General features: G+C 40.3%; 1 protein-coding gene across 2 annotated transcripts in view; it reads right to left on the bottom strand.

The window, feature by feature from the left end:
• ARHGAP6 (Rho GTPase activating protein 6) overlaps window positions 1-27,809 on the bottom strand; it is a 164,505-nt gene that overhangs the window by 99,022 nt on the left and 37,674 nt on the right. The window contains exons 1-2 of one of the 2 annotated variants that reach the window (XM_081221956.1): window positions 1,599-1,686; window positions 1,414-1,489 (exon numbers count right to left, since the gene is read on the bottom strand). The exons of the other annotated variant lie outside the window; for it this stretch is intronic. The gene's annotated coding sequence lies outside the window, so the exon portion shown is untranslated. Of the gene's footprint in view, window positions 1-1,413; window positions 1,490-1,598; window positions 1,687-27,809 lie in introns of those variants that run through there. 2 annotated transcript variants of the gene reach the window in all.

The following is a 27,809-nucleotide window of genomic DNA, read 5'->3' as shown; positions in this document are numbered from 1 at the left end:
GGGGTTATCTGCAAATGGCCTATTTATCTGGATTATTGATAAACCAAAGTAGAAATGAACATTGTCAAACCCAGTGCTGTGCTACCACCACTCAAAAAACAAAAAACAACACCAAAAAAACCCAGACATCACTCGTCACACACATCTTGTTTCCAGTGGAAAGAACCTTTCCAGTGGTTGGCATAGATGGGAAAAGAGCCACATATTCAAAGTTCCCAAAGGCAAAAACGTCAGAACAAAAGGCAAATTTCATTTCTGTGTATCCCTAGTTGAATTGTGGACTTGTCTACCAGCCACCAATTTAATTTTGAGTTTTATGCTTCACTTGACTCTTGGATGGGGAAGAGGTAAAAGAGCCTGCACAGATCCCAAGAGTGTGGAAAAGGGAAACACTTACAAGAATTAGAAACTTCTCAATGACAGCTCTAGCAGCTGATAGTTTTGCTTGTCTTTCTATAATTAAACTTAGTTCACTGAAATGAGAACGACAGACCTCCAGAGACAGACTAGACCTTGGAGATAATTGCTAACTACTCTGCTAGCTACTGTTCTAGGTCCTTTATTTATATTAACTCATGTAGTTCTTGCAGCGACTCTAAGGACTATGTTACCATTATTACCCCCATATTTCAGATGAGGAAATCTTAAGTGACTTGTCAAGATCACACACCTAGTAAATGGCAGAATTAGAATTTGAAGCATGGCTGCAGGTTCCAGAATCTAGACGGTAACTATCATAGGTATTTCACCACTTCTCCTGATAAGTCAATCCAACCCCTACCTTTACAAAGGAGCAAAGCAAAATCCAAAGAAGTTAGGTGACTCTGTAGTAGCAGAGTGGGATCTGGGTGGTAAGGGTCACATTCTGCCTTTTCCCACCACCGAGTCTTTTCATTCTGAGACATAACCTTATAATAGGGTAAACCAGATGATTTAAAAATCCAGAAGCTTAAGGTTTTCCTCTTTTTTAAAGCAGAGCACGTTCGGTTTATGATTAGCCTTATCTAATATCTGAGCTGTTCTCCAAAGCCCATATTTATCAGAGCCACGGCAACTAAAATGTTGCCCCAAGTTCAAGAAGTCTAGAGGGGAAGATAAGCCACTTTACCCTTTCAGACCTGAAAAACAGCCTGCATTGAACCTTTGGAGAAATCAGCCCAGTTCCGTTTCATCACGGCATGCTGTTTCCTGGTCCAGGTTGCTCATTTCAAGCTGCTCCAACACTGTCATTCAGTCTAAAAATAACGTTTTCATAAATCTCTATTGGCACAGACAGTACTTAGCTGTCACACATCTCAGACACTGATCAATCCACTTTTCTTCCCACATCACAAGACAAAGGTGGAACAATCACAACATTTTATCACAGTAATCTGGAAAAGAAATAGAAGTATAGATATTTATATTGCTTACCCATGAATTATATTCAGCTGTGTCTTTGCTGTCCTCTCTAATTTCACTGAACTAAGCTTGTAGTAGGAACTTGAGTCTGCTTGAAAAAAATTATTTTTTTTGGTGAAAACTGCATCCTGAAATGGCAGATTGCAACGAGTGTCTGAGAAATGGCCCAGCTGGCATAGCTGTGACTCCCACGATACCTTCTGTTGCCAGAGACCTCCGCTACCATGAGTCTTGGGGCCAAAAAAATGCAATCTTTTCATCGGACCATTGAGAAGTTCCTGTCCCTTCAGAACAGAGGCAGGCTGTGCCGCTGAGTGAGTGAGCATGTGAGTGTGTGTGTGTGTGTGTGAGAAAGGCAGTGCTAAGGGGGAGGGACAAAAAGAAGGCAGAGAAATTGAAACTGGATTTCCTGCTTTTTATTTTCATAGGACTATATTGAAGAGATATTCTGGAGTTCCAAAAGGATTCCTCTTCAAAAAAAAATCCCCTTTTCCACAGGGATCTACACATGGTAATTGGATTGTAACTGTGTAAACTGTCCTTATTAGGAATCAACCAAAGAAGGACGGAAGCCTTGGGTAAAACCCCTGAGAGCATGATAAGGCACATAGGGTGCTTTCTTTGTTTAGGATAAATTCTCAATTCTTAAAAATTACATTTTAAAAACACCACCTTCTTCCTTTTTCTAACACTAGAAAAAACCATTAAAAAACAAAACGGTTTCATTCTCCTTTATTCTCAAGTACAGCCCATGCTCTGAATCTTACGCTCTTTGTGGAACAATAGTCCTTGAGAAATTGTTCATTTCCTGAACAGAGGGTATAGAGGTCAGAGTGGGTGTAACCACGTGGCCATGTTTAAGAGGGTGCAGGTTGCCGGTGGAGGTGGCGGGGAGATAGTCATGAAGAGCGGAGAGAAAAGGAAAGATTTAAAACATATCCTAACCACTAATTACCTTGATCTCCATGTGTTCCACATGGCGCTGAACCAAAACTAACTCAAAAAGACATCTTTGTTTTCCAGTCAATATGAAGTTATAGTCCTCTTGTGGACTCAAGTGAATTCCAACAAAAGAACCACTGTGATTATAATTGACAGACTGAGAAATGATTTCATGGAAGACCTTACTGACTCAAAATTTAGGGACTCGGTCCATTTTTTTTACTAGGATTCTGTGAGGTGAATCATCTCTTGATGTAAGCCACACATAGCTTCTGTTGCTGCTGGTATTTAGTAAGAGGAAAGAATTTAAAAACAATAAAATACGTCAGATGGTTTTCTTTACTAGAACAATTACACTTAAAGAGAAATTCAGAGTAAAAATTTTCCTGTTACGGCATATACCTTCGCCTCCACTATCCCCAAAACTCAGATGCTGAAAAGAGTCATCATTCCAGCAGATAATCAATATGGTTCATGTAATCTGGATACTCATTTATGGAATTTAAACCCTCAATTAAAGTTATTTAATATATATTTCACATGAAATTGATAAAAACCTGGAGACAACACCTCTCAGAGCCACATGTGGTACTCCCAGGCATGGACCACACCTCTCAATATTCATGCCCTAGTGTCCCCTGCTCTTCATTCCTGACTGGCTCTGTGATCTGTTTTAGCCAATCAAATCTGGCAGAAACGATGGTGAGGTAATTTTGGACCTAAGACTTAAGAAGGCCTGACAATTTCTGCTTTTCCATTCTTGGGACCCTTGAACCACCGTGTCATAACTGTGGCTACTATACTGGACAGACCACGTGGAGAGGCCACATGGAGAGTGAGAAGAGCTTAGCTGTCCCGATGTCTCAGCTCCCAGACAACTTCCCAGTGGAGTGAAGCCTTATAAGCGACCACTGTCAAGGCCAGCAGAAGTGTCCAGCTGAGCCCAGGTCAGATTGCAGAACCGTTGGCAAATAAAACGGTGGTTGTTTTAAGCCACCAAGGTTGGGGTGGTTTGTTATGAGGCAGTGAATAACCAAATCAACATCTTCTTGTGTTGAAGGTAGTGGAGCCACAGGATAAAACAGCCTGGGTCCTTGAATCCTGGTTTGGAACACAGCTGTGCCACCAATCGTAGACACTATGAAAATATGAGTGAGTAACAAACTGTATGGTGAGATTTGGGGATGTACATGATATGGCAGTCAACCTCACCTCCCTTAACTTCTTTTGTGCACACAGATCACAGTTCTAAATGGTTTGAATCTGGAGTCCTACCCCTGGGACCTCTCGTGTACTTCTCCCCACTGAATGACATGGCAGGTCATTCCTTCACTTTCTACGTTTTCACGTGGAAAGAGAGTAGCTGCTCAACCAGATGATAAAATAAAAACTATTCTTTATAGGTCATTTTGCAGAACACGTAGAAACTCTTTTATGAACAAGAGGATAAATATATGTTTAATGACATCTTCCAGGTTTTAAATAATATATAGTCAGTATTTAGAAATAGGTGATGCTTTTCTCTTTCAGAATTATGACTTAATCTGATAAAATGGCAGAGTGAAATTTCATCTAGATCATATTTATTACTGATAAAACTTTTGTTGGTCCAATTACCCTCTTTTGACCGGTACCATAGAATTGGCACTTGAGGTGTTGCTATTTTTTCTGATTGTACATAAAAAAAAGTGAAAAATTGTTAAGGACATTTCAATCCTTCTGATACTGTACAGACTGCAGTGAAAATCTGATCTTTTAGTTTAATTATCAGGCTCTACTTTTGTATCGTTCAGAACTTTCAGAGGTGAGGTGACAAGTAAAAGCACAGAAGGACGATTCTGTATTCTCTTCCCGGCTGTCATTTGCTTCCCTAACCATAGCTATCTGTCCTCTCCCCGCCTCCAGCACTTGACTTTGGTCTAAGTTCTAGTATCCTCCTGCTACTACTGTAACCCACTTGCAGAGAAAGTAACTTTTAGATCCTTTAGATCTAAATATCTACCATCAAAGCCAAGTATTAGGTAACTGTAAACTGTTTCCAAATGCCATAGGTTTAACCCTTAGGCTGTATCACAGCATGCCAATGACATTTTCTTCAATGAGTCCCTTGGAAGACACGTGTGCAAAGTAAGTAGGACACAGAGCACCCAACAAGAATTGGAAGGCCTCTCTGTAACTGGGAGAAATCTGGTAAATGCATGGAGGGCAGCTGAGTCCCCAGAGCCTTTACGGAGCAGAGGCACAGAGATGTGCACAAATAGAGGCAGGGAAGCAGGAGGAAACAAACAGAAAGCTGATGGGCAATCACCTCCGGGAGCAAGGGTCAGGGCACTGGTGTTTGTTTGAAAGAAAGAGAAATAGTCATTTTAGGAAACCTCCCAAGTGTCATACCCTTTACAAGTAGGAATATGCATGCTAAGTTTTTGGGTAGAGGTGTGACACAATGAAAGGGGTGTTTTAGGAAAGATGAATGATGCAGCGTGTTGCAGAACAGATGGGAAGGGGAGCGCAAGAGGACGTAAACGTAGAGGTCTACAGGGATGCTTTTTTATTTTTTTATTTTTTGCGGTACGCGGGCCTCTCACTGTCGTGGCCTCTCCTGTTGCAGAGCACAGGCTCCGGACGCGCAGGCTCAGCGGCCATGGCTCATGGGCCCAGCCGCTCCGCGGCATGTGGGATCCTCCCGGACCGGGGCACGAACCCGTGTCCCCTGCATCGGCAGACGGACTCCCAACCACCGCGCCACCAGGGAAGCCCTACAGGGATGCTTTCTTTATGAGAGCCCCTCAGTTTGTCCAATAAATCTGGATGCCCAGAGAGTCAGATCCAGTATTATACTTGGAGAAATACCTTCAGGGGTATAGTGAGATGTTCGTATCTCATTTTATGTGTTGGGGAGGGTAGACCTAGAAAAGATCATTTTCTTCTGATTCTCATAGAGATATATGGGTGTGACATCACTGGTTTCAATATGATGCAGAGGATGGCACTTCTTGTGTAGGCTGCTCCTTCTACCCACATTGCCAGGAAAGCTACTATAAGGATGGATACTGCAGGTTTCACCCAAGAAGGACACTCAGATGAGAGGACACTCATTATGGGTAAGATGTCAGGTAAACTCTCTGAAGAGCAGGTAATTTATTCAGATGTGAGCAGATTCACTGCTCATTAAATAAGAAATGGATTTTAGAACAAGATTATCTAAAAGATACAGGGATACTGAAGAAATGTTACCCCAAATTGGAGAACTCAACCCCAAATTAGATATTTACAAATAAGCAGGAAGTAAAGCAAACCTTAAGGAAAGATGAATATCATATTTAGAAGACGGAAAAATCTGTACTGAAAACTCTTAGGCAAAACAAAATAGGCAACAATAACAAAAAACACCAAAGTGAATTCCTTTCCACTTTCTCAATTCAATGCTACGTTTGACAACATTTTGTTTCATCAATTGCACTTAACAGTTTGCAAAAGTCTCCCCTCATTGAGGTTCCTCTCTAATAGGAAAGGAAAACAACTTCCTAAAACTTACATTAGACTTAATCCACTTATTACCTTAACTAATTAATTTTGAGTATCACCAAATGCATAAACATCAGTCACGTCTAATCTATTGCCCAAGATGTGAGATGTTGACAATAAAACTTTCAGCTTCAGTTTAAGATAATTTATCTTATTAAACTCCTTCAACAGGTAGTTCAAAATCGGCATGAATTGTTGTAATACTTCAACCTAAGTGGGAAAAGGCAACTTACACATTTTCAATCGAAGGTTGGTAGTTAACTCACCTAAATCTTTACTCCTATAGCAAATGAACAAGTAAGCTGTTTTAAATAAAAGTATATGCCTCTACATTACTTGACTGCAGAAAAAAAGTCTAGTTTTAATAATATCCTTGGAATAGTTGCTTCAAAAGCAAAATCAGTTCAGATGCAGGTGGTGATAAATTTTAGAACAAAGTCTACAAGGACCAGCCGTTCTCTATCCTGGTTGTGCATTAGAATTACTCAGTGCATACCTCAATTAAAAAAAGAAAAGAATTACTTGGTGCGGTTTTAAAAAATTCTCATGCCCGTGACCCCCTCCAGAACAACGAGGTCCAATAGACCTTTCTGCGATTATGGAAATTTTTGTACAGTCCGATATGCTGGCCACCAGCCACCCATGCTAATGAGCACTTGAGATGGGGCTAGCAAAACAGAGTCACTGAATTTTTTATTTTATTTAATCTTCATTGATTTAAATGTAAGTAGCCACTGTGGCTACTGGCTATTGTACTGGACAGTGCGGATATAGACCAAACCAGTAAGACTCTTCAGGGTTGGGGCTTAGGCATTGGCAGCTTTACAAAGCTCTCCAGGGGATTCTAATATGCAGTCCAGGATGAGAACCACTGTAATGACCTGGAATTAAGGAAATCATCAGGGGTGGCAAATTCCTTGCACTTTTTCCATAAGGCATTACTTTTCTCCAAATTCCACTAAGCATGTGCCATGCACCTTTGCCTCTCTCGCTCCTGTCTCCATTCCTCCCTTCTCACATCCCACCATACTCCCACGTGAAAGGTGCACTGTCTATCTATTCCTCTATTTACTGACCCTGCCAGATTTCTCTGACACCAAGCGTAGATTCTGATCCTTTCCCCTTCTCTTTCAGGAGCAGCAGAAATAAAATCTAATAATTCTACCTATTAAGAATTAAATCCCCTAATTTGTACGCCCATAATTTGAAACTGTTTTTCACTTGCACAGGCTTGATCCAGATGCCACTTTCTATGATTTCTGCCATGGATGTGATGGGGAATATTTCTAACCGTAGCGCAGTTAAGTGACCACAGTCTTTGGGATGGTGTGATAAGTGGGTCTCATCTGCTCATTTGCGGCTGTTTCCTTCAAATGGGATGCGGTGTTACAGCACAGTGGTTGCAGGGCAGTTTCTGTGGCCCTACCACCTGGCTTTGAATTCCACCTAAGTCCACAACTAGCCATGTGAGTATCTAACCATTCTAAGCCTCAGTTACCTGCTCTGTAAAGTGGAGATAAAAAGAGTCCTGTGGGAGATGTAGAGAACAAACTAGCAGTTACCAGTGCGGAGAGGGAATGGGGGAGGGGCAATACAGGGGTAGGGGAGTAAGAGGTACAAACTATTAGGTATAAAATAAGCTACAAGGCTGTATTATACAACACGAGGAATATAGCCAATATTTTATAATTAACTATAAATGGAGTATAACCTTTAAAATTGTGAACCACTATATTGTACACCTGTAACATATAATATTGTACAGCAACTATACTTTAATTTAAAAAAATAGCCCTGTGGGGAGGATGGAGCGATGCATGTAATATGCATGATGAATGAGACATGTGCTACACACACACTCTCCTAGACCCAGATTTTGACACACACACCCCCACCCCCACAAAACATACACACAATTTTGTGGTGAGTAAAGCATATGGCAGGATAAAACTTTGGCGAGGAAGTCATGGAATTCATAAAAACGTGTTCCAAACAATGATTAATTAATGTGGCAATATGAAGACAATTTGGAAAATGGCTACAAGGAAAAGTAATATGATACTGTGAGTTTTTAAAAATATTGAACCTATTTATTCTAATGAGTCTTCATTTTGATTGATTTCCATACCACCAGTTAATATTAATGGGACAAGGAAGTGTGTGCTAATAAATGTAGATAAACACTTTATGCATAAAAATGGTTAGACTCAGCATTCCAGGGGATTTAGATAGGTGACTAATAACTAACATTTCTTGTGGATGTAAATATGTACCCATCATTATTCCTAGCCCTAATTATGTACTCCCTGCTTTAATCAGTGAACAATTTTATGAGGTAAGGTATCTTAATATGTACCCATTTCACAGATAAAGAAAGAAATTAAGCCTTAGGAGATAACCTGTCCAAGGAAACAGATTGTAAGTGACAGAGCTGGGAGTCAAACTCATATGGACCTTAACCCCAGAGTGTGGGGTCTTAACCTTACCTCGCTATGAGTACCAAGCCTTTCTCTCAAGGTATGGCAGGGTATGACTCAAAGAGTACATCAGAACGACTGTGTAAGGTGTCTCTAGGCTCATCTCAAATCCTCTCTCATTTAGTTCTCTTACAAAATAAAATTCTGAAGTCTCTAAATTATCCATTATCAATAAGAAATTACTTCTAACATCGATTGAGGCATGACTTGACCTTGAGGTGGCAACTGTTGATCTAGAGCACAGGTGCACAGACTACAGCCCTGGCCATATCCAGCCCCTGCTTGTTTTTGTAAACTAGAGCCCAGCCAAGGCCCATTCATTTCCACCTTGTCTAGGGCTGTGTCCTGATACAATGGCAAAGTTGAGTGGTTGCACTAGAGACGTATGACTCCTAACGCCTATAATATTTACGACCTGGCTCTTCACAGAAAAGGTCTGTTGATCCTGTCCTGGACCCACCGAAAACAAATCACCAGACATGTAGCACAGGAAACGACAGAGTTTCAAAGGAACCACATCTTTTTACGGCTACCATTGCGACATGTACATATGTATGAGCAGATGAGTCTATAGAGATTGCTCAATAGCATATTTTTCCTTTACGTTTCTTTTGAGGCGCCAAATGACCTAGACACTTTAGACATGGAGGGAATAACTTGTGATGTCTCACTATGGAGGGAAGAGGAGGATTGGGACTGTTTAGATGTCAGATATTTTCCCAGAAAACTCTAGCTTCATAGGACCCCTCCCTCCTCTGTTACCGTCACACTCACCACCCCACCCGTCACCTTTCAGCTAGTTTCTTGACTTATTTAATAACATTGGAGATCTATTTGATTCTTTACATTTGCACCATTTCACTCTCGCTAGATTGTACGTAGAGGAAATAGCACTTGTGCTTTTGCATATTTGTTGGTTGAAAGAAAGCTTTTGGGAAAGTACACCTCTGAGTTTATACTGAACACCATTTGTGTCCATTAGCGTGGAAACAACAAGACCAGCTGGTAATATTTATATTTAGGACATTTGTTCCGAAGTAGCTAAAATCACTTCCAGTAAAAATGAAAAAAAATCTTGCTTCCTGGCTTCTACTATTAAGTGTCAAAACGTGTAAAAGGGGCAACTGAACAGAGAGAAGCTAATTTGCAGGATGACATAAAATGCCAGGTATGACATAAACAAACCATCTTCACTTACTGGCACAGAGCTGATGTTTTAGTTGCCATTTTTCAGACTTTTTTCCCCCAGAAATGTTTTCTCTTCAATATACTATGCTTAAAATGATAAATTAAAAAGTGTTTCACAGACCTGGCTAAATAGTTTTGCTTTGATATAAGGAAAATAATGCTTCCTTTGAGCAATGAAACATACAGAAAATTAAGTTTAAAAAAGTAAATTATAGTAAATTACTCAGGCTTGGAGAGTTATAACTAATGGGTGCATTTTTATTTATTTATTTATTTTTTATTTTTGGCTGTGTTGGGTCTTCGTTTCTGTGCGAGGGCTTTCTCTAGTTGTGGCAAGCGGGGGCCACTTTTCATCGTGGTGCGCGGGCCTCTCACCATCGCGGCCTCTCTTGTTGCGGAGCACAGGCTCCAGACGCGCAGGCTCAGTAGCTGTGGCTCATGGGCCCAGCCACTCCGTGGCATGTGGGATCCTCCCAGACCAGGGCTCGAACCCGTGTCCCCCGCACTGGCAGGCAGACTCTCAACCACTGCGCCACCAGGGAAGCCCATGGGTGCATTTTTAATAGACTTGATTTCTTAGAGCAGTTTCAGTTTCCTAAAAAACTTGAGCAGAAGGTTCAGAGATCTCCCATATACCTCCTGCCCCTACTCATGTATAGCCTCTCCCATTACCAACATCCCCACCAGAGTGGCACATTTGTTACAATGGATAAACCTACACTGACATATGATAACCATCCTAAGCCCATCGTTTACATTAGGATTCACACTTGGCGTTGTATGTTCTACTGGTCTGAACAAATGTGTAATGACATGTATTCACAATTGTAGTATCGTACAGAGTAGTCTCACTGCCCTAAAAATCCTCTGTGCTCTACCTATTCGTGTCTCTCTTCCCCCAGCCCCTGGCAACCACTGATCTTTTCACTGTCTCCATAGTTTTGCCTTTTCCAGAATGTCATCTAGTTGGAATCATGCAGTACATAGTCTTTCCAGATTGGCTTCTTTTATTATGCATTGAAGTTTCCTTCATGTGTTTTCACAGCTTGATAGTGCATTTCTTTTAGTGCTAATAGTCTGTTATCTGGATGCACCACTGTTTATTTATCCATTCAACGACTGAAGGACATCTTGGTTGCTTCCAAGCTTTGGCAATTATGAATAAACATCCATGTGCAGGTTTTTGTGTGGCTGTAAGTTTTCAGCTCCTTTGGGTAAATACCAAGGAGGGTGATCGCTGAATTGTATAGTAAGAGTATACTTAGTTTTGTAGAAACTGCCAAGCTGTCCTCGCCAACAATGTACGAGAGTTCTTGTTGCTCCACATCCTCATCAGCACTTGGTGTTGTCAGTATTCTGGATTTGGGCTACTACAGTAGGTGTGTAGTGGTATCTCTTTGTTGTTTTAACTTCTATTTCCCTGGTCACATATCATGTGGAGCACTTTTTCACGTGCTTATATGCCATCTGTATATCTTCTTTCGTAGAGTGTCTGTTACGGTCTTTGGCTATTTTTTAATAGGGTTGTTTGTTTTCTTATTGTTGACTCTTAAGAGATCGTTGTATATTTTAGACATCAATTTTTTATCAGATGTGTCTTTTGCAAATATTTTCTCCCAGTCTGTGATTTGTTTTCTCATTCTCTTGACATTGTCTTTCACTGAACAGAGTTTTTAATTTTAATGAAGTCCAGCTTATCAGTTATTTATTTCATGGATCATGCCTCTGGTGTTATATCACCATACCCAAGGTCATATGGGTTTTCTCCTGTGTTAACCTTCTAGGAGTTTTATAGTTTTGTATTTTACATTTAGGTCTGTGATCCACCTTGAGTTAATTTTTGTGAAGAGTGTAAGGTCTATGTCTAGAGTCAAATTTTTGTTTGTGGATGTCCACTTGTTCCAGCACCATTTGTTGAAGAGACTCTCTTTGCTCCATTGTATGGCCTTTGCTCTTGTGGCAAAGATCAGTTGCCTGTATTTATGTGCGTCTATTTCTGGGCTCTCTATTCTGTTGCATTGATCTATTTGCCTATTATCTTGCCAATACCACACTCTCTTGATGACTGCCATTTTATACTAAGTCATGAAGTCAGGTAGTGTTAGTCCTCCAACTTTGTTCTTCTCTTTCAATATTGTGTTGGCTATTCTGGGTCTTTTGCCTTCTCACAGAAACCTTAGAATTAGTTTGACAATATCCACAAAATAACTTGCTGCGATTTTGATTGGGATTCCCCTGAATCTGTAGATCAAGTTGAGAAGAACTGACATCTTCACAATAGTGAGTCTTCCTATCCATGAACATGTGCTATCTCTCCATTTATTTAGTTCTTCCTTGATTTTATTTATCAAAGTTTTGTAGTTTCCCTCACATAGATGGTATACAAATTTGGTTACATTTATACCTAAGTATTTCCTTTTGGGGGGTGCTAATACAAATGGTATTGTGCTATTAATTTCAAATTCTACTTGTGTATTGTTGGTATATAGGAAAGTGATTTTGTATATTAACCTTGTGTCCTACAACCTTGCTATAATTGCTTATTAGTTCCAGGGTTTTTGTCGATTATTTTGTTTATTTATTTATTTTAAATTTTATTTATTCATTGGGCTGCATTGGGTCTTCTGTGGGCTTTCTCTAGTTGTGGTGAGTGGGGGCTACTCTTTGTTGTGGTGTGTGGCCTTCTCATTGCGGTGGCTTCTGTTGTTGTGGAGCACGGGCTCTATGCATGCGGGCTTCAGTAGTTGTGGCACGTGGGCTCAGTAGTTGTGGCTTGCAGGCTCTAGAGCGCAGGCTCAGTAGTTATGGCGCACAGGCTTAGTTGCTTTGCGGCATGTGGGATCTTCCCGGACCAGGGCTCAAACCCGTGTCCCCTGCATTGGCAGGCAGATTCTTAACCACTGCACCACCAAGGAAGCCCTTTTCGATTATTTTAGATCTTCTGCATAGATGATCACAACATCTGTGAACCTGGTAGAGATCCAAGAGGTAAAACTTGCAAAAGTGTGGAGGCCTCCTGATGACTGGGTTTCCCTGGGGATTTTAACTCTCAGAGTGGTCCACGCTGACTCTCTAGCAATTCATCAGTTACAGTTCAGGTTTCCCTACCCCAGCATTGGTTCCCTTGGAGACTGCTGCTCCAGTAAGTTGTGATTCTCTGTATTCACCTGTTGGTCTCTCCAATTTTTGGAGGCATCAGTATGCGCTGTGACCTCCCTTCTCTAATGGATCTAAGCAGAGTTTTTTCAGTTTGTTCAGACTTGTACTTGTTAGGTGGAGTGGTGTCTTCCAAGCTTCTTACATGTCAGACCAGATACCCAAAGTCCTGATGCAATTTTTTAAAGATAATATTTACATACCATAGAATTTACCATTTTATAGTATATGATTCAGTGTTTTTTAGATATATGCAGATATATGCAACCATTACCATTATCTAATTCCAGAATATTTTAATCACCCCCAGAAGAAACTCTACTAGCAATCACTCTCCATTACCCTCTCACCCCCGGCCTTGACCACCACTAATCTACTCTATGTCTCTATAGATTTGCCTATCTTTGACTTTTAATATAAGTGGAATTATATAAAATGTGGCCTTTTGTTTCTGGTTTCTTTCTCTTAGCATGTTTTCAGGGTTCATCAATATTGTAGCATGCATTAGTACTTCATTCCTTCTTATGGCTGAATAACATTCACTGTATGGATATACCAACTTTTGTTTATCCATTCATCAGTTGATGGATATTTGGGTTGTTTCCACTTTTTGGCCATTCTGAATAAAGCTGCTGTGAATTTTCATGTACAAATTTTCATGTGAACATGTTTTCAATTCTCTTAAGTATATGCCTAGGAGTGGAATGGCTGGATCATACGATAACTCTACAAACAGCCAAACAAAGCCAACAACAAAAACTTAAATAATGTGAGTTTGAACACCAAGATTTTAAAATAATTTCAGTGCAAAACTCATTTTCCACTTCATCCCTTTCATGTGAGATAAAATATCAAGTACAACCAAACCCATACAATGCTTCCACTTCATATAGATTGGCTTTTGGAGCTTTTACCAAGCAGTGAGAAAGAGTACAATTCTTCAGGTTCTTTTCTCTTCACAAGCTTATGATCAAGAGTGGCTTGAAAATTTTAAACATTTGGAGGGTTCATTTTTTTAAGAAACTGAGCCAGGTAATGGCTCTACCAAAAAGAGCAAGTAAACTCTCTTAATCCCTTTATGTTCATATTTTAATTCCAATGACTAAGTGTTGATATCTAGCCTGGCAATTTTACATGTTAAAATAAAGTACAGTTCAGATCCCAGTTCCTTTCAAGGAGATATTCTTGTCTATATAAGGAGAGAAGCTAAAAACAAAATGCTGCACAGAACAGTTCAGTAGCCTTGTTTTAATTACTCTTGTGTTCTTTGATTTTATTGCTCTTCAGGTGAGGAAAAGCCAGAAGAGCTTAATACCTCCTGCAAGATAGTCATTCCATACTGCAATGCTTAATAGGGTCAGAAGCAAATAAACAAGAAAGATCATCACCCTAGCTTCTTTCTGGCTCTACAGAATAGTCCCTCACAGTCTCCACTGTCGAAAAATGGAGAAGGGCTTCCCTGGTGGCGCAGTGGTTAAGAATCTGCCTGCCAATGCAGGGGACACGGGTTCAATCCCTGGCCCGGGAAGATCCCACATGCCGCGGAGCAACTAAGCCCGTGTGCCACAACTACTGAGCCTGCGCTCTAGAGCCCTCAAGCCACAACTACTGAGCCCACGTGCCACAACTACTGAATTCCGCATGCCTAGAGCCCGTGCTCTGCAACAAGAGAAGCCACCGCAATGAGAAGCCCGTGCACCGCAACGAAGAGTAGCTCCCACTTGCTGCAACTAGAGAAAGTCCGCGCACAGCAATGAAGATCCAACACAGCCAAAAAGAAAAGAAAAAAGAAAAGAAAAATGGAGAAGCCACTGAGACAGATAATGTGGTTGGCAGAATAATGGCACCCCCAAAGACGTTCACACCCTAATCCCTGAAAACTGGAAGTACAGTTGACCCTTGAACAACATGGGTTTGAACTGTGTGGGTCCACTTATGTGCAGTTTTGCCCCCCAGTAGTAAATACTACAGTACTACACGTTCTGCGGTTGGTTGAGTTTGCGGATATGGAAGCGTATATGCGGAGGAACACTGTTTACTGAGGGCCACTGTAAGTTACATGCTGAATTTCAACTGTGCGGTTTGGGGGGTGTGTGTTGGTGCCCCTAACGACACCCCCCCTTGTATTGTTCAAGGTTCAACTGTATGTTGCCTTACATGGCAAAAGGGACTTTGCAGATGTAATTAAATTAATGACTTTGAGATGTGGAGAGTTCCTTGGATTACCCATGTGGGCCCAATATAAATATATGGGCCTTTGAAATAGGAGCACCTTTTTCAGCAAAGTTCAGAGAGGCAAAAATGTCTATGGAAAATTGGTCAGAGAGACGCAATATTTCTGGCTTTGAAGTTGGAGATAGGGTGCCCTGAGCCTAGGAATGGGGGTGGCTCCTAAAAGCTAGAAAAGGTAAAGAAATGGATTCTTCCCTAGAGCCCCCAGAAGGAATTCAGCCCTGCTGACACTTTGATTTTGGTCCAGTGAGACCTGTGTCAGGTTTCTAACCTACAGAGCTGTAAGATAATGTGTGTACTGTTTTAAGCCATTGAGTTTGTGGTAATTTGACACAGCAGCAATAGAAAATGAACACAGAGGGAATCGAAATTTCTATGCCTACAAGGGACTCATAAACTATTTAATGCAGGATTTCCCAAACTGTTCCATGATCAAGTAAGTCTGAGAAAGTTGTTCATGTGAGCCCCATCTTAAAGAATCACAATAACTATAACTAAGGAAAACTTGAGAAGTCCTGCAGAGGGAACACTGTAACTCAGAGTATCTTCTAAATACATTTGCTATAATCTCACCTCCTTTTCTTTTTTTCTTTTCAGAACATGTCTTCACACCCCTCAGATTCCTCAGAACATAGTTGGGAAACGCTGAACTAATCCTACCTGCTCAGTAGAGAACCTGAGACCCAAAGGGAAGAAGTGACTTGCCAAGATGGCACTTTGGCAACACAAAGACACAGCCCTGGCCTCACACTTCTCATCTAGAACCCTGTCCAGAATGCCACTCTGTCCCACTGACAAGAAGACAACATTTCCCGGCACCCAGGTTTATCTAAGTTAGACCTCTGGTGGGAGAAGATGTATGAGGAGAGAATCGCCACAACAAAACTCACAACATAAAATTCTCTACCCAATAATATCAAAAACAATATGGCTATTTTAGCACTGAACTTATTTTATTGTTTAAAATAAAAGTGTTTACCAAACTACTGAAAATTTACTAATTTCATATTAACAAGAAGAACACGATGAAATATATACTTTCCCACGGTGATTGAGCACGTTCCTAAAAACGCCCAATTCTGCTGCCAAAGTCCATTTTCCACAAATTCTGGTTTCCATAAATGCTAATTTGAGAAGGAACAGAGGTACAACCAAATGCTGCTGTTTTCCTTCGTAGCATTTAAATAATGCTTTCTCCACATTTCCCACTGCCTGTTCCAAGAACACTGTCCTTTGATGTCTTTCAGATATATATTATCCACATCCTTTTTCAGAAACTAGATACTTTTTTCCACCACCTCGGTTTTTAAATAATAAGGATAGTAATAATAATAAAGATTACAACTAATAAAGCTAACTACTTGGAATACTTATTTTGTACCAAAGACCGTGCTACGTGCTTCACGTGAAGAACCTCATTTAATCTTTAGAACGACGGATTAAGGTAAGTATTACTACTAACATCTCTATTTTACAGATGAGGCAACTGAGGCACAGAGAATTTGGGTACTCTGCCCAAGGTCACACAACAGGAGTGGTGGAGCCAGAATGTGAGCATAATTTGATTTAGAGCCAGGGCCCTCTGTAAGCAGTAGCCCAGTGGTCCTCAACTGGGGGGTGACTCTACCTCCCAGGGGCCATGCGTCAATACTTGGAGACATTTTTGGTTGTCACAACTGAGGGGTGGAGTGCTACTGGCATCTAGTGGACAGAGGGTAGGGATGCTGCTCAACATCCTACAGTGCCCAGGACAGCCCCCCAAACAAAGAATGATCCCACTCTAAGTGTCAAGAGCTTCAAGATTAGGAAATAGTGCCCAAGTCGAATGCCTCTCAAGGAGAGGGCATTTTGAATGGGCCAATTGTTGGTAAGATATGTGCTTCTCATTTCCAGGTTAGAATCTCTATCTGGGAAATGAGGTAATCTCAACCGGGGGTGGAGGGCACTTAGAGCCATGGGGTCCGTTTGGTGCGTCTTCTCATAGCATCCATTTACTCAATAGTTTCAGTTGGCATTTTCTCGCTATGCCCTGGCACCCTGGAACTCTAGGTCATTAAAATTTTTGTCCTTCAGTGGACACATGGGAGAGGCGGTAGCCCACTAGGAAGTGTCTGAAAAGGGCCAAAAAGAAGATTTTGGTTTTCATTAGCCTTGCCTCATAGCCCAGAAGACACCACAGCAGTGTCTGTGTCACAGATAATGGCAATAGCAAAGGGACGCAGTCACAGTGGGTTGTTCGGGATGTAGTTAAAATATTTTTGGAGAGCAGGTCTGCATATCTACTCAGAACCATCTGACCCAGCAATTCTACTTCTGAGAATGTATTTTATAGAAATACAGAAGGTGGTGAAATGATGGCAATCATCTTTCGGGACTGACCTGAAATGAAGAGAATACTCATTGCTGATCACTTGAAAAAAAAAAAAAAAAAGAAATACAGAAGGTGCAAGATACATTCACAAAGATATTCACCTCAACACCACCTCTGAGAGCTAAAGAAAAAAAAATCAACATAAAAACAACAGAAATGCATGCCTATGTTCACCAAAACGTGCCCAAGAATGTTCATAGTGGCACTATTTGCAACAGCCAAAGACTGTAAACTACGCAAACATTCATCAAAGTAGAATGGCTGAATTGCGGTATACCAACACAGTGGAACACTGTGTAGCAATGAGAATGAATAAACAAACTCCGCCCACCTACAACAATATGGATGAATTCCACAGACACGTTGAATGAAAGAAGTTTGACACTAAAGAGAACATACTGTATAAAACCATCAATGCAAAGTGTAAAAATAGGCAAATCTGCACTGTGAAAAGACAGATTAGGAGTTACTGTCGGGGAGAAGTGACTGGATGGACGTTCAAGGGGGGCCCAGGGTGCTGGTCATGTTGTTTCCTCATCTGGCATAGGTGTGTTCACTTTGGGGAAACATTAAGTTGTAAGCTTATGTACGATTGTATGATAGGTGCACGTTTCTACATGTGCATTCTATTCTATATATATATATATATATATATATATATATATATATATATACACACACACACACACACATACATGCATATATAAACATCAACAACCTAAGTATCTATCGGTGGGTGACTAGCTACATAAACTACGAAATGGGATATCTACTCAATGGAATTCTATGCAGCCAGTAAGAAAAATGAAGTAGCTCTCTCTGTATAAACTTGGAAAGATGTCCACTATATATAAAGGTAAACAAGGAAGTGGCAGAACAGCATGATGTCTACTATAATTTTTACAGGAAATATATGTGAGCCTAAGCACAGAAAGAGCAGAAAAAATATTCTCAAATGGTTAATAGTAATTATTGCTTTATGAGGGGATTCTTAGGGGTTTTAACATTCTGCCTAATGTATTTCAATATTGTTTGAATTTATTTACCAACATGTATTATGCTTGTACTCAGAGAAAAAGGACATAGAGAAAATTAAGATGAACAAAATATGCCTTACATTTGAGATCATTATTATTTCATCACTGAGGAAGATGAGGGATTTTGCTGGATGAAGGAAATGATAATGGAATAAACCTAGTGCCTCGCCTGCAGGGTTGCTAATTGAACCCAGTGAGGGTGGTCACATTGGTTTGTTGCTAGCAGTCTTAACACTTGATTCAAATTAACACTTGTTTGGGGCTTCCCTGGTGGTGCAGTGGTTGAGAATCTGCCTACCAATGCAGGGGACACGGGTTCAAGCCCTGGTCTGGGAAGATCCCACATGCCGCGGAGCAAATGGGCCCGTGAGCCACAACTACTGAGCCTGCGCGTCTGGAGCCTGTGCTCCGCAGCAAGAGAGGCCGCGATAGTGAGAGGCCTGCGCACCACAATGAAGAGTGGCCCCCGCTTGCCGCAACTAGAGAAAGCCCTCGCACAGAAATGAAGACCCAACACAGCTAAAAATAAATAAATAAATAAATTTAAATTAACACTTGTTTGTTGGGCTGCCCCACATTCTAATCTAGTTGTGGTGTGACCACCGCAAACAGGATTTTTGGCCACACAAAGAATGTGTCTACAAAACGGCAAAACACCGAGTGCTTTGTGAGCACCTAGAGGGGTGGGATACGGAGGGTGGGAGGGAGGGAGATGCAAGAGGGAAGGGATATGGGAACAGATGTATATGTGTAACTGATTCACTTTGTTATAAAGCAGAAACTAATACACCATTGTGAAGCAATTATACTCCAATAAAGTTGTAAAAAAATACTTTACTGCTAAAAAAGGTTAAAAACAAACAAACAAAGAAACAAAACTCAGTGGGTCCGATACTCCTATTTTATAATCAATTGCAAATGCTACTGTGTTGAGTGTACTTAATTCCACTCATGGCACTAAATGGAACTTCGCTTAAAAGAAAAAAACCCACTGATTTGGGCAAAGTTGATAGAACTACAACTTTTCTTATACAGTAAATGTCTAAGAGGCACATATAACAATTCATACAGTGGAAGAGATTGTGTCCCATGGAGTTCAACCGTGGTTGCACATTATATTCAACTGAAACAGAATTTCTAGGGAGCGGTACCTGGCCGTCAATATTTGTAAAAGCTCCCCAGGTATTCAAAAACATTGTGTTCAAAAACACAATGAATTGGAGCCATTGCTCAGACCAATTAAATCAGAAGCTAGATGGAATGGGACCCAGACAGGAGTATTATTTAAAAGCTACCCAAGTGGCTCTAAAGTGTAGTCTGCATTGGGACCAATTTCTTCTAAATTTATATTATAAAAGAAGTCAGAGGTGGCACTTCAAGAAGCATTTTGTAAAGGGACCCAATATTACGTGGTTTCAGCTTGTGCAGTTTTATGAGAAAATTGATCACAAGGTGATATTCTACCATGTTATGGTTTTAGATGTTTCAGCTAATGTGTATATATTAGCTCCCAGTTTCTTAAGTGCTCACTAGGCTTAAACACTACTCCACATACTTCATTGAGATAATTTCATCTAATCCCCATAACAATTCTGTGAAGAACTGAGTGGGAACAGATCTTTCCAGATGAACCACCACACAGGTGTGGTGTGATTTTTTTTTTCCAAAAGTTTTGCTTTTACTCAATTTAATAGCTGATCTGTGAGACCCAGACCCTTTCAGATTCTCTACCTATTCCACTTCCTAATGGACGGGGTGGGAGAATAAGTTAAGGAAAAATCTAAATATGCACACTTAAAGTCTTGAAAATATCTTTGGATGTTTGTTAAACAAACTTTTAAAATAATTTTAAGTCAGCATGAGTTTAAGGCATTCTGCAATATCCCTGATATAAACAAGAGTGTTAAAAGCAACATTCTGGAATTGCTATAGTCTATGAGAAATAAGAAAATTCACATTTTATATTCACAGAGAAGCCATTGTACAACAGCAACGTACTCGTAAACACAATTCGAGTTTACTAACTTTAGTCTGACAGCACTGCCATACACAGGGCATCAACTCCTAGGCAGTCAAGGTTACACAGACTAAGGCAGTATGAGAAAACACTTCCTTAAAATTGAGAGCAGGAAATGGGCCAGTTATTACCTCCATAATTTTAAGGTTCCCACTCTGAGCAGGGCAGATCTTGAGAACAAGAACAAACCACAGACACGATTTCCTTCAGCCCATTCATTTATAAACGCGTTACCAGGGAGGAAGAGGGCCTCCTCCACTCACGCATTTCTGAATAGAAAAGAGGTCACACTTATAAACGGACGTTCTAAAATGTACATATTTCTGAATCCTACATGCTTCCTCTCTTTCTCCCATTCCATAGACTAATTTACATGAGTAGGATATGATAAAACTGCGATTGCCCGCTTGTTTTCATTAGCCACAGCATAAATCAAATCTTATGCTTCTTTTTGCTGCTCAAGGGGTGCTTATAACCTGCAGTATAATTTTTTTTAACATCTTTATTGGAGTATAGTAGCTTAACAATGTTGTGTTAGTTTCTGCTGTATAACGAAGGGAATCAGCTATACGTATACATATATCCCCATATCTCCTCCCTCTTGCGTCTCCCTCCCACCATCCCTATCCCACCCCTCTAGGTGGTCACAAAGCACCGAGCTGATCTCCCTGTGCTATGCAGCTGCTTCCCACTAGCTATCTATTTTACGTTTGGTAGTGTATATATGTCCATGCCGCTCCCTCTCTTTGTCCCAGCTTACCTTCCCCCTCCCCATATCCTCAAGTCCATTCTCTAGTAGGTCTGCATCTTTATTCCCATCTTGCCCCTAGGTTCTTCATGACTTTTTTTTCCTTAAATTCCATATATATGTGTTAGCATAGGGTATTTGTTTTTCTCTTTCTTTTTTTTTCTTTTTTTTTATTTTTTATTTTTTTATATATTTTTTTATTAGTTTCTGCTTTATAACAAAGTGAATCAGTCACACATATACATCTGTTCCCACATCCCTTCCCTCAAGCATCTCCCTCCCTCCCTCCCACCCTCCCCTTCCCACCCCTCCAGGCGGTCACAAAGCACTGAGCTGATCTCCCTGTGCTCTGCGGCTGCTTCCCACTATCTATCTACCTTACGTTTGGTAGTGTATATATGTCCATGCCTCTCTTTCGCTTTGTCACAGCTTACCCTTCCCCCTCCCCATATCCTCAAGTCCATTCTCAAGTAGGTCTGTGTCTTTATTCCCGTTTTACCCCTAGGTTCTTCATGACATTTTTTTTTAATTCCATATATATGTGTTAGCATACGGTATTTGTTTTTCTCTTTCTGACTTACTTCACTCTGTATGACAGACTCTAGGTCCATCCACCTCACTACAAATAACTCAATTTCGTTTCTTTTTATGGCTGAGTAATATTCCATTGTATATATGTGCCACATCTGCTATATCCATTCATCTGTGGATGGACACTTAGGTTGCTTCCATGTCCTGGCTAGTGTAAAATAAACAGAGCTGCAGTGAACATTGTGGTACATGACTCTTGTTGAATTATGGTTTTCTCAGGGTATATACCCAGTAGTGGGATTGCTGGGTCGTATGGTAGTTCTATTTGCAGTTTTCTAAGGAGCCTCCATACTATTCTCCATAGTGGCTGTATCAATTTACATTCCCACCAAAAATGCAAGAGGGTTCCCTTTCCTCCACACCATCTCCAGCATTTATTGTTTGTAGATGTTTTGATAATGGCCATTCTGACTGGTGTGAGGTGTTACCTCATTGTAGTTTTCATATGCATTTCTCTAATGATTAGTGATGTAGAGCATCCTTTCATGTGTTTGTTGACAACCCGTATATCTGCTTTGGAGAAATGCCTATTTAAGTCTTCTGTCCATTTTTGGACTGGGTTGTTTGCTTTTTTGATATTGAGCTGCATGAGCTGTTTGTATATTTTAGAGATTAATCCTTTGACAGTTGCTTCATCTGCAAATATTTTCTCCCATTCTGAGGGTTGTCTTTTTGTCTTGTTTATGGTCTCCATGCTGTGCTAAAGATTTTAAGTTCCATTAGGTCCCATTTGTTTATCTTTGTTTTTATTTCCATTTCTCTAGGAGGTGGGTCAAAAAGGATCTTGCTGTGATTGATGTCATAGAGTGTTCTGCCCATTTTTTCCTCTAAGAGTGTGATAGTGTCTGGCCTTAAATTTAGGTCTTTAATCCATTTTGAGTTTATTTTTGTGTATGGTGTTAGGAAGTGTTCTAATTTCATTCTTTTACATGTAGCTGTCCAGTTTTCCCAGCACCACTTATTGAAGAGGCTGTCTTTTCTCCATTGTATAGTCTTGCCTCCTTTTTCAAAGATAAGGTGACCATATGTGTGTGAGTTTCTCTCTGGGCTTTCTACCCTGTTCCAGTGATCTCTATTTCTGTTTTTGTGCCAGTACCATACTGTCTTGATTACTGTAGCTTTGAAGTACAGTCTGAAGTCAGGGAGCCTGATTCCTCCAGCTTTGTTTTTCTTTCTCAAGATTGCATTGGCTACTCAGGGTCTTTGGTGTTTCCATACAAATTGTGAAATTTTTTGTTCTAGTTCTGTGAAAAATGCCATTGGTAGATTGATAGGGATTGCACTGAATCTGTAGATTGCTATGGGTAGTACAGTCATTTTCACAATGTTGATTCTTCTAATCCAAGAACATGGTATATCTCTCCATCTGTTTGTAACAGCTTTAATTTCTTTCATCAGTGTCTTATAGTTTTCTGTATACAGGTCTTTTGTCTCCTTAGGCAGGTTTATCTCGAGGTATTTTATTCTTTTTGTTGCAGTGGTAAATGGGAGTGCTTCCTTAATTTCTCTTTCAGATTTTTCGTCATTAGTGTACAGGAATGCAAGAGATTCTGTTCACTAATTTTGTATTCTGCTACTTTACCAATTCATTGATTAGCTGTAGTAGTTTTCTGGTAGCATCTTTAGGATTTTCTATGTATAGTATCATGTCATCTGCAAACAGTGACAGTTTTACTTCTTCTTAACAATTTGGATTCCTTTTATTTCTTTTTCTTCTCTGATCTGATTGCTGTGGCTAAAACTTCCAAAACTATGTTGAATAATAGTGGTGAGAGTGGACAATCTTGTCTTGTTCCTGATCTTAGAGGAAATGGCTTCAGTTTCTCACCATTGAGGACAATGTTGGCTGTGGTTTGTCATATATGGCCTTTATTAGGTTGAGGCAGGTTCCCTCTATGCCTACTTTCTGGGTTTTTTTAATCATAAATGGGTGTTGAATTTTGTCCAAAGCTTTTTCTGCATCTATTGACATGATCATATGGTTTTTCTCCTTCAATTTGTTAATATGGTTTATTACATTGATTGATTTGCATATATTAAAGAATCCTTGCATTCCTGGGATAAATACCACTTGATCAAGGTGTATGAACCTTCTAATGTGCTGTTCGACTCTGTTTGCTAGTATTTTGTTGAGTATTTTTGCATCTATATTCATCAGTGATATTGGCCTGTAGTTTTTTCCTTTGTGACATCTTTGTCTGGCTTTGGTATCAGGGTGATGGTGGCCTCGTAGAATGAGTTTGGAAGGGTTCCTCCCTCTGCTATATTTTGGAAGAGTTTGAGAAGGATAGGTGTTAGCTCTTCTCTAGATGTTTGATGGAATTCGCCTTTGAAGCCATCTGGTCCTGGGCTTTTGTTTGTTGGAAGATTTTTAATCACAGTCTCAATTTCAGTGCTTGTGATTGGTCTGTTTATATTTTCTGTTTCTTCCTGGTTCAGTCTCAGAAGGTTGTGCTTTTCTAAGGATTTGTCCATTTCTTCCAGGTTGTCCATTTTATTGGCATAGAGTTGCTTGTAGTAATCTCTCATGATCCTTTGTATTTCTGCAGTGTCAGTTGTTACTTCTCCTTTTTCATTGCTCATTCTATTGATTTGAGTCTTCTCCCTTTTTTCTTGATGAGTCTGGCTAATGGTTTATCAGTTTTGTTTATCTTCTCAAAGAACCAGCCTTTAGTTTTATTGATCTTTGCTGTTGTTTCCTTCATTTTTTTTTCATTTATTTCTGCTCTGATCTTTATGATTTCTTTCCTTCTGCTAACTTTGAGGTTTTTTTGTTCTTCTTTCTCTAATTGCTTTAGGTGTAAGGTTAGGTTGTTTATTTGAGATGTTTCTTGTTTCTTGAGGTAGGATTGTATTGCTATAAACTTCCCTCTTAGAACTGCTTTTGCTGCATCCCATAGGTTTTGGGTCGTCATGTTTTCATTGTCATTTGTTTCTAGGTATTTTTTGATTTCCTCTTTGATTTCTTCAGTGATCTCTTGGTTATTTAGTTGTGTATTGTTTAGCTCCCATGTGTTTGTACGTTTTACAAATTTTTTCATGTAACTGATATCTAGTCTCATAGCGTTGTGGTCGGAAAAGTTACTTGATATGATTTCAATTTTCTTGAATTTACCAAGGCTTGATTTGTGAACCAAGATGTGATCTATCCTGGAAAATGTTTCATGAGCACTTGAGAAGCAACTGCATTCTTTTGTTTTTGGATGGAATGTCCTATAAATATCAATTAAGTCCATCTTATTTAATGTATCATTTAAAGCTTGTGTTTCCTTATTTATTTTCATTTTGGATGATCTGTCCATTGGTGAAAGTGGGGTGTTAAAGTCCCCTACTATGAATGTGTTACTGTCGATTTCCCCTTTTATGGCTGTTAGCATTTGCCTTATGTATTGAGGTGCTCCTATGTTGGGTGCATAAATATTTACAATTGTTATATCTTCTTCTTGGATTGATCCCTTGATCATTTTGTAGTGTTGTTGTCTCTTGTAAGAGTCTTTATTTTAAAGTCAATTTTGTCTGATATGAGAATTGCTACTCCAGCTTTCTTTTGATTTCCATTTGCATGGAATATCTTTTCCATCCCCTCACTTTCAGTCTGTATGTGCCCCTAGGCCTGAAGTGGGTCTCCTGTAGACAGCATATATACAGGTCTTGTTTTTGTATCCATTCAGCCAGTTTATGTCTTTTGGTTGGAGCATTTAATCCATTTACATTTACGGTAGTTATCGATATGTATGTTCCTATTACCATTTTCTTAATTGTTTTGGGTTTGTTATTGTAGGTCTTTTCCTTCTCTTGTGTTTCTAGAACTTCTAGAGAAGTTCCTTTAACATCTATTGTAAAGCTGGTTTAGTAGTGCTGAATTCTCTTAGCTTTTGCTTGTCTGTAAAGGTTTTAATTTCTCCACCAAATCTGAATGAGATCCTTGCTGGGTAGAGTAGTCTTGGTTGTAGGTTTTTCCCTTTCATCACTTGAAATATGTCCTGTTATTCCCTTCTGGCTTGCAGAGTTTCTGCTGAAAGATCAGCTGTTAACCTTATGGGGATTCCATTGTATGTTATTTGTTGCTTTTCCTTTGCTGCTTTTAATATTTTTTCTTTGTATTTAACTTCTGATAGTTTGATTAATATGTGTCTTGGCATGTTTCTCCTTGGATTTATCCTGTATGGGACTCTCTGTGCTTCCTGGACTTGATTGACTATTTCCTTTCCCATGTTAGGGAAGTTTTCAACTATAAACTCTTCAAATATTTTCTCAGGCCCTTTCTTTTTCTCTTCTTCTTCTGGGACCCCCATAATTCAAATGTTGGTGCATTTAATGATGTCCCAGAGGTCTCTGAGACTGTCCTCAATTCTTTTCATTCTTTTTTCTTTATTCTGCTCTCCAGTAGTTATTTCCACTATTTTGTCTTCCAGGTCACTTATCCGCTCTTCTGCCTCATTTATTCTGCTATTGATTCCTTCTAGAGAACTTTTAATTTCATTTATTGTGTTGTTCATCATTGTTTGTTTTCTCTTTAGTTCTTCTAGGTCCTTGTTAAACATTTCTTATATTTTCTCTATTCTATTTCCAAGATTTTGGATCATCTTTACTCTCATTACTCTGAATTCTTTTTCAGGTAGACTGCATATTTCCTCTTCACTTGTTTGGTCTGGTGGGTTTTTACCTTGCTCCTTCATCTGCTGTGTATTTCCCTGTCTTCTCATTTTGCTTAACTTACTGTGTTTGGGGTGTCTTTTTCACAGGCTGCATGTTTGTAGTTCCCATTGTTTTTGGTGTCTGCCTCCAGTGGGTGAGGTTGGTTCTGTGGCTTGTGTAGGCTTCCTGGTGGAGGGGACTGGTGCCTGTGTTCTGGTGGGTGGGGCTGGATCTTATCTTTCTGGTTGGCAGTGCCACAGCTGGTAATGTGTTTTGGGGTGTCTGTGAACTTAGTATGCCTTTAGGCAGCCTCTCTGCTAATGGGTGGGGTTGTGCTCCTGTCTTACTAGTTATTTGGCATGGGGTGTCCAGCACTGGAGCTTGCTGGCCGTTGGGTGGAGCTAGGTGTTAGCGTTGAGATGGAGATCTCTGGGAGAGCTCTCATTGATTTATATTATGTGGGGCTGGGAGGTCTCTGGTTGGTCCAATATCCTGAACTTGGCTCTCCCACCTCAGAGGCTCAGGCCTCACACCAGGCTGGAGCACCAAGACCCTGTCAGCCACACGGCTGCAGTGTAGCACAAACTCTGCTTGAAAGAATAGTTTATCTGGACCATCTCTGCTAAAGATGGAGACCCCAGGTTAACCACGCCTCCTCACTGGGGAAATCTGGTTATAGCATCCAGGCATGCAATATGAAGGATCTGCGGTTCGGCTCTCTGCAGTTTCGGTTACCCACGGTCAACCATGGTCTTTTTCTTTTCCTTTGTGCTTAGTCTGGTTTCACTGGCTCACAGGGGCCCGCATACAGAGGCCTCACACCTGGTGCCTGGCACCTCAGACCAGAGTTTCTGGCGCAAAATGCTGCAGTATAATTTTAAAGCTGAGTTAAGCAAAACTCTCTGAGAACCATTAATACACTTTTGTGGCTGTAGCGGAGAACATGCCAAATCCAAACTGATATACTTTTTGAATTATTGGCACCATGGTTCCAATGCTTCATAATGAACGTGAAGACCACTGGCACATACAATTTTATTTTATTTTTTAAATAACAATTTCAATTTTTTTTAATACTCTGAAAAGTGGATGGTTTTTCCCACCAGATATTTTTTTGAACATCAATTTAACCTAAATAACTATTGTGCTCCTTTCCCCTATTTTTTTTTTTTTAGATTTGCCAGCTGCATTTTTCTTTGGTCGGGGGGCTGTGTTGTATCTTTGTTGCTGCGCACAGGCTTTCTCTAGTTGTGCCGAGCGCGGGCTACTCTTGGTTGTGGTGTGAGGCCTTCTCACTGCAGTGGCTTCTCTCACTGTAGAGCACGGACTCTAGGTGCACAGGCTTCAGTAGTTGTGGCATGCAGGCTCAGTAGTTGTAGCATGCAGGCTCAGTAGTTGTGGCTCATGGGCTTAGTTGCTCTGCGGCATGTGGGATCTTCCCAGACCAGGGATCAAACCCGTGTCCCCTGCATTGGCAGGCAGATTC

Source organism: Mesoplodon bidens (assembly GCF_964165515.1).
Source record: "Mesoplodon bidens genome assembly, chromosome: X".
In the NCBI taxonomy this organism is placed as follows: Eukaryota; Metazoa; Chordata; class Mammalia; order Artiodactyla; family Ziphiidae; genus Mesoplodon; species Mesoplodon bidens.
The sequence above is the reverse complement of the archived record's forward strand: the minus strand, read 5'-3'. Positions and strand labels throughout refer to the sequence as shown.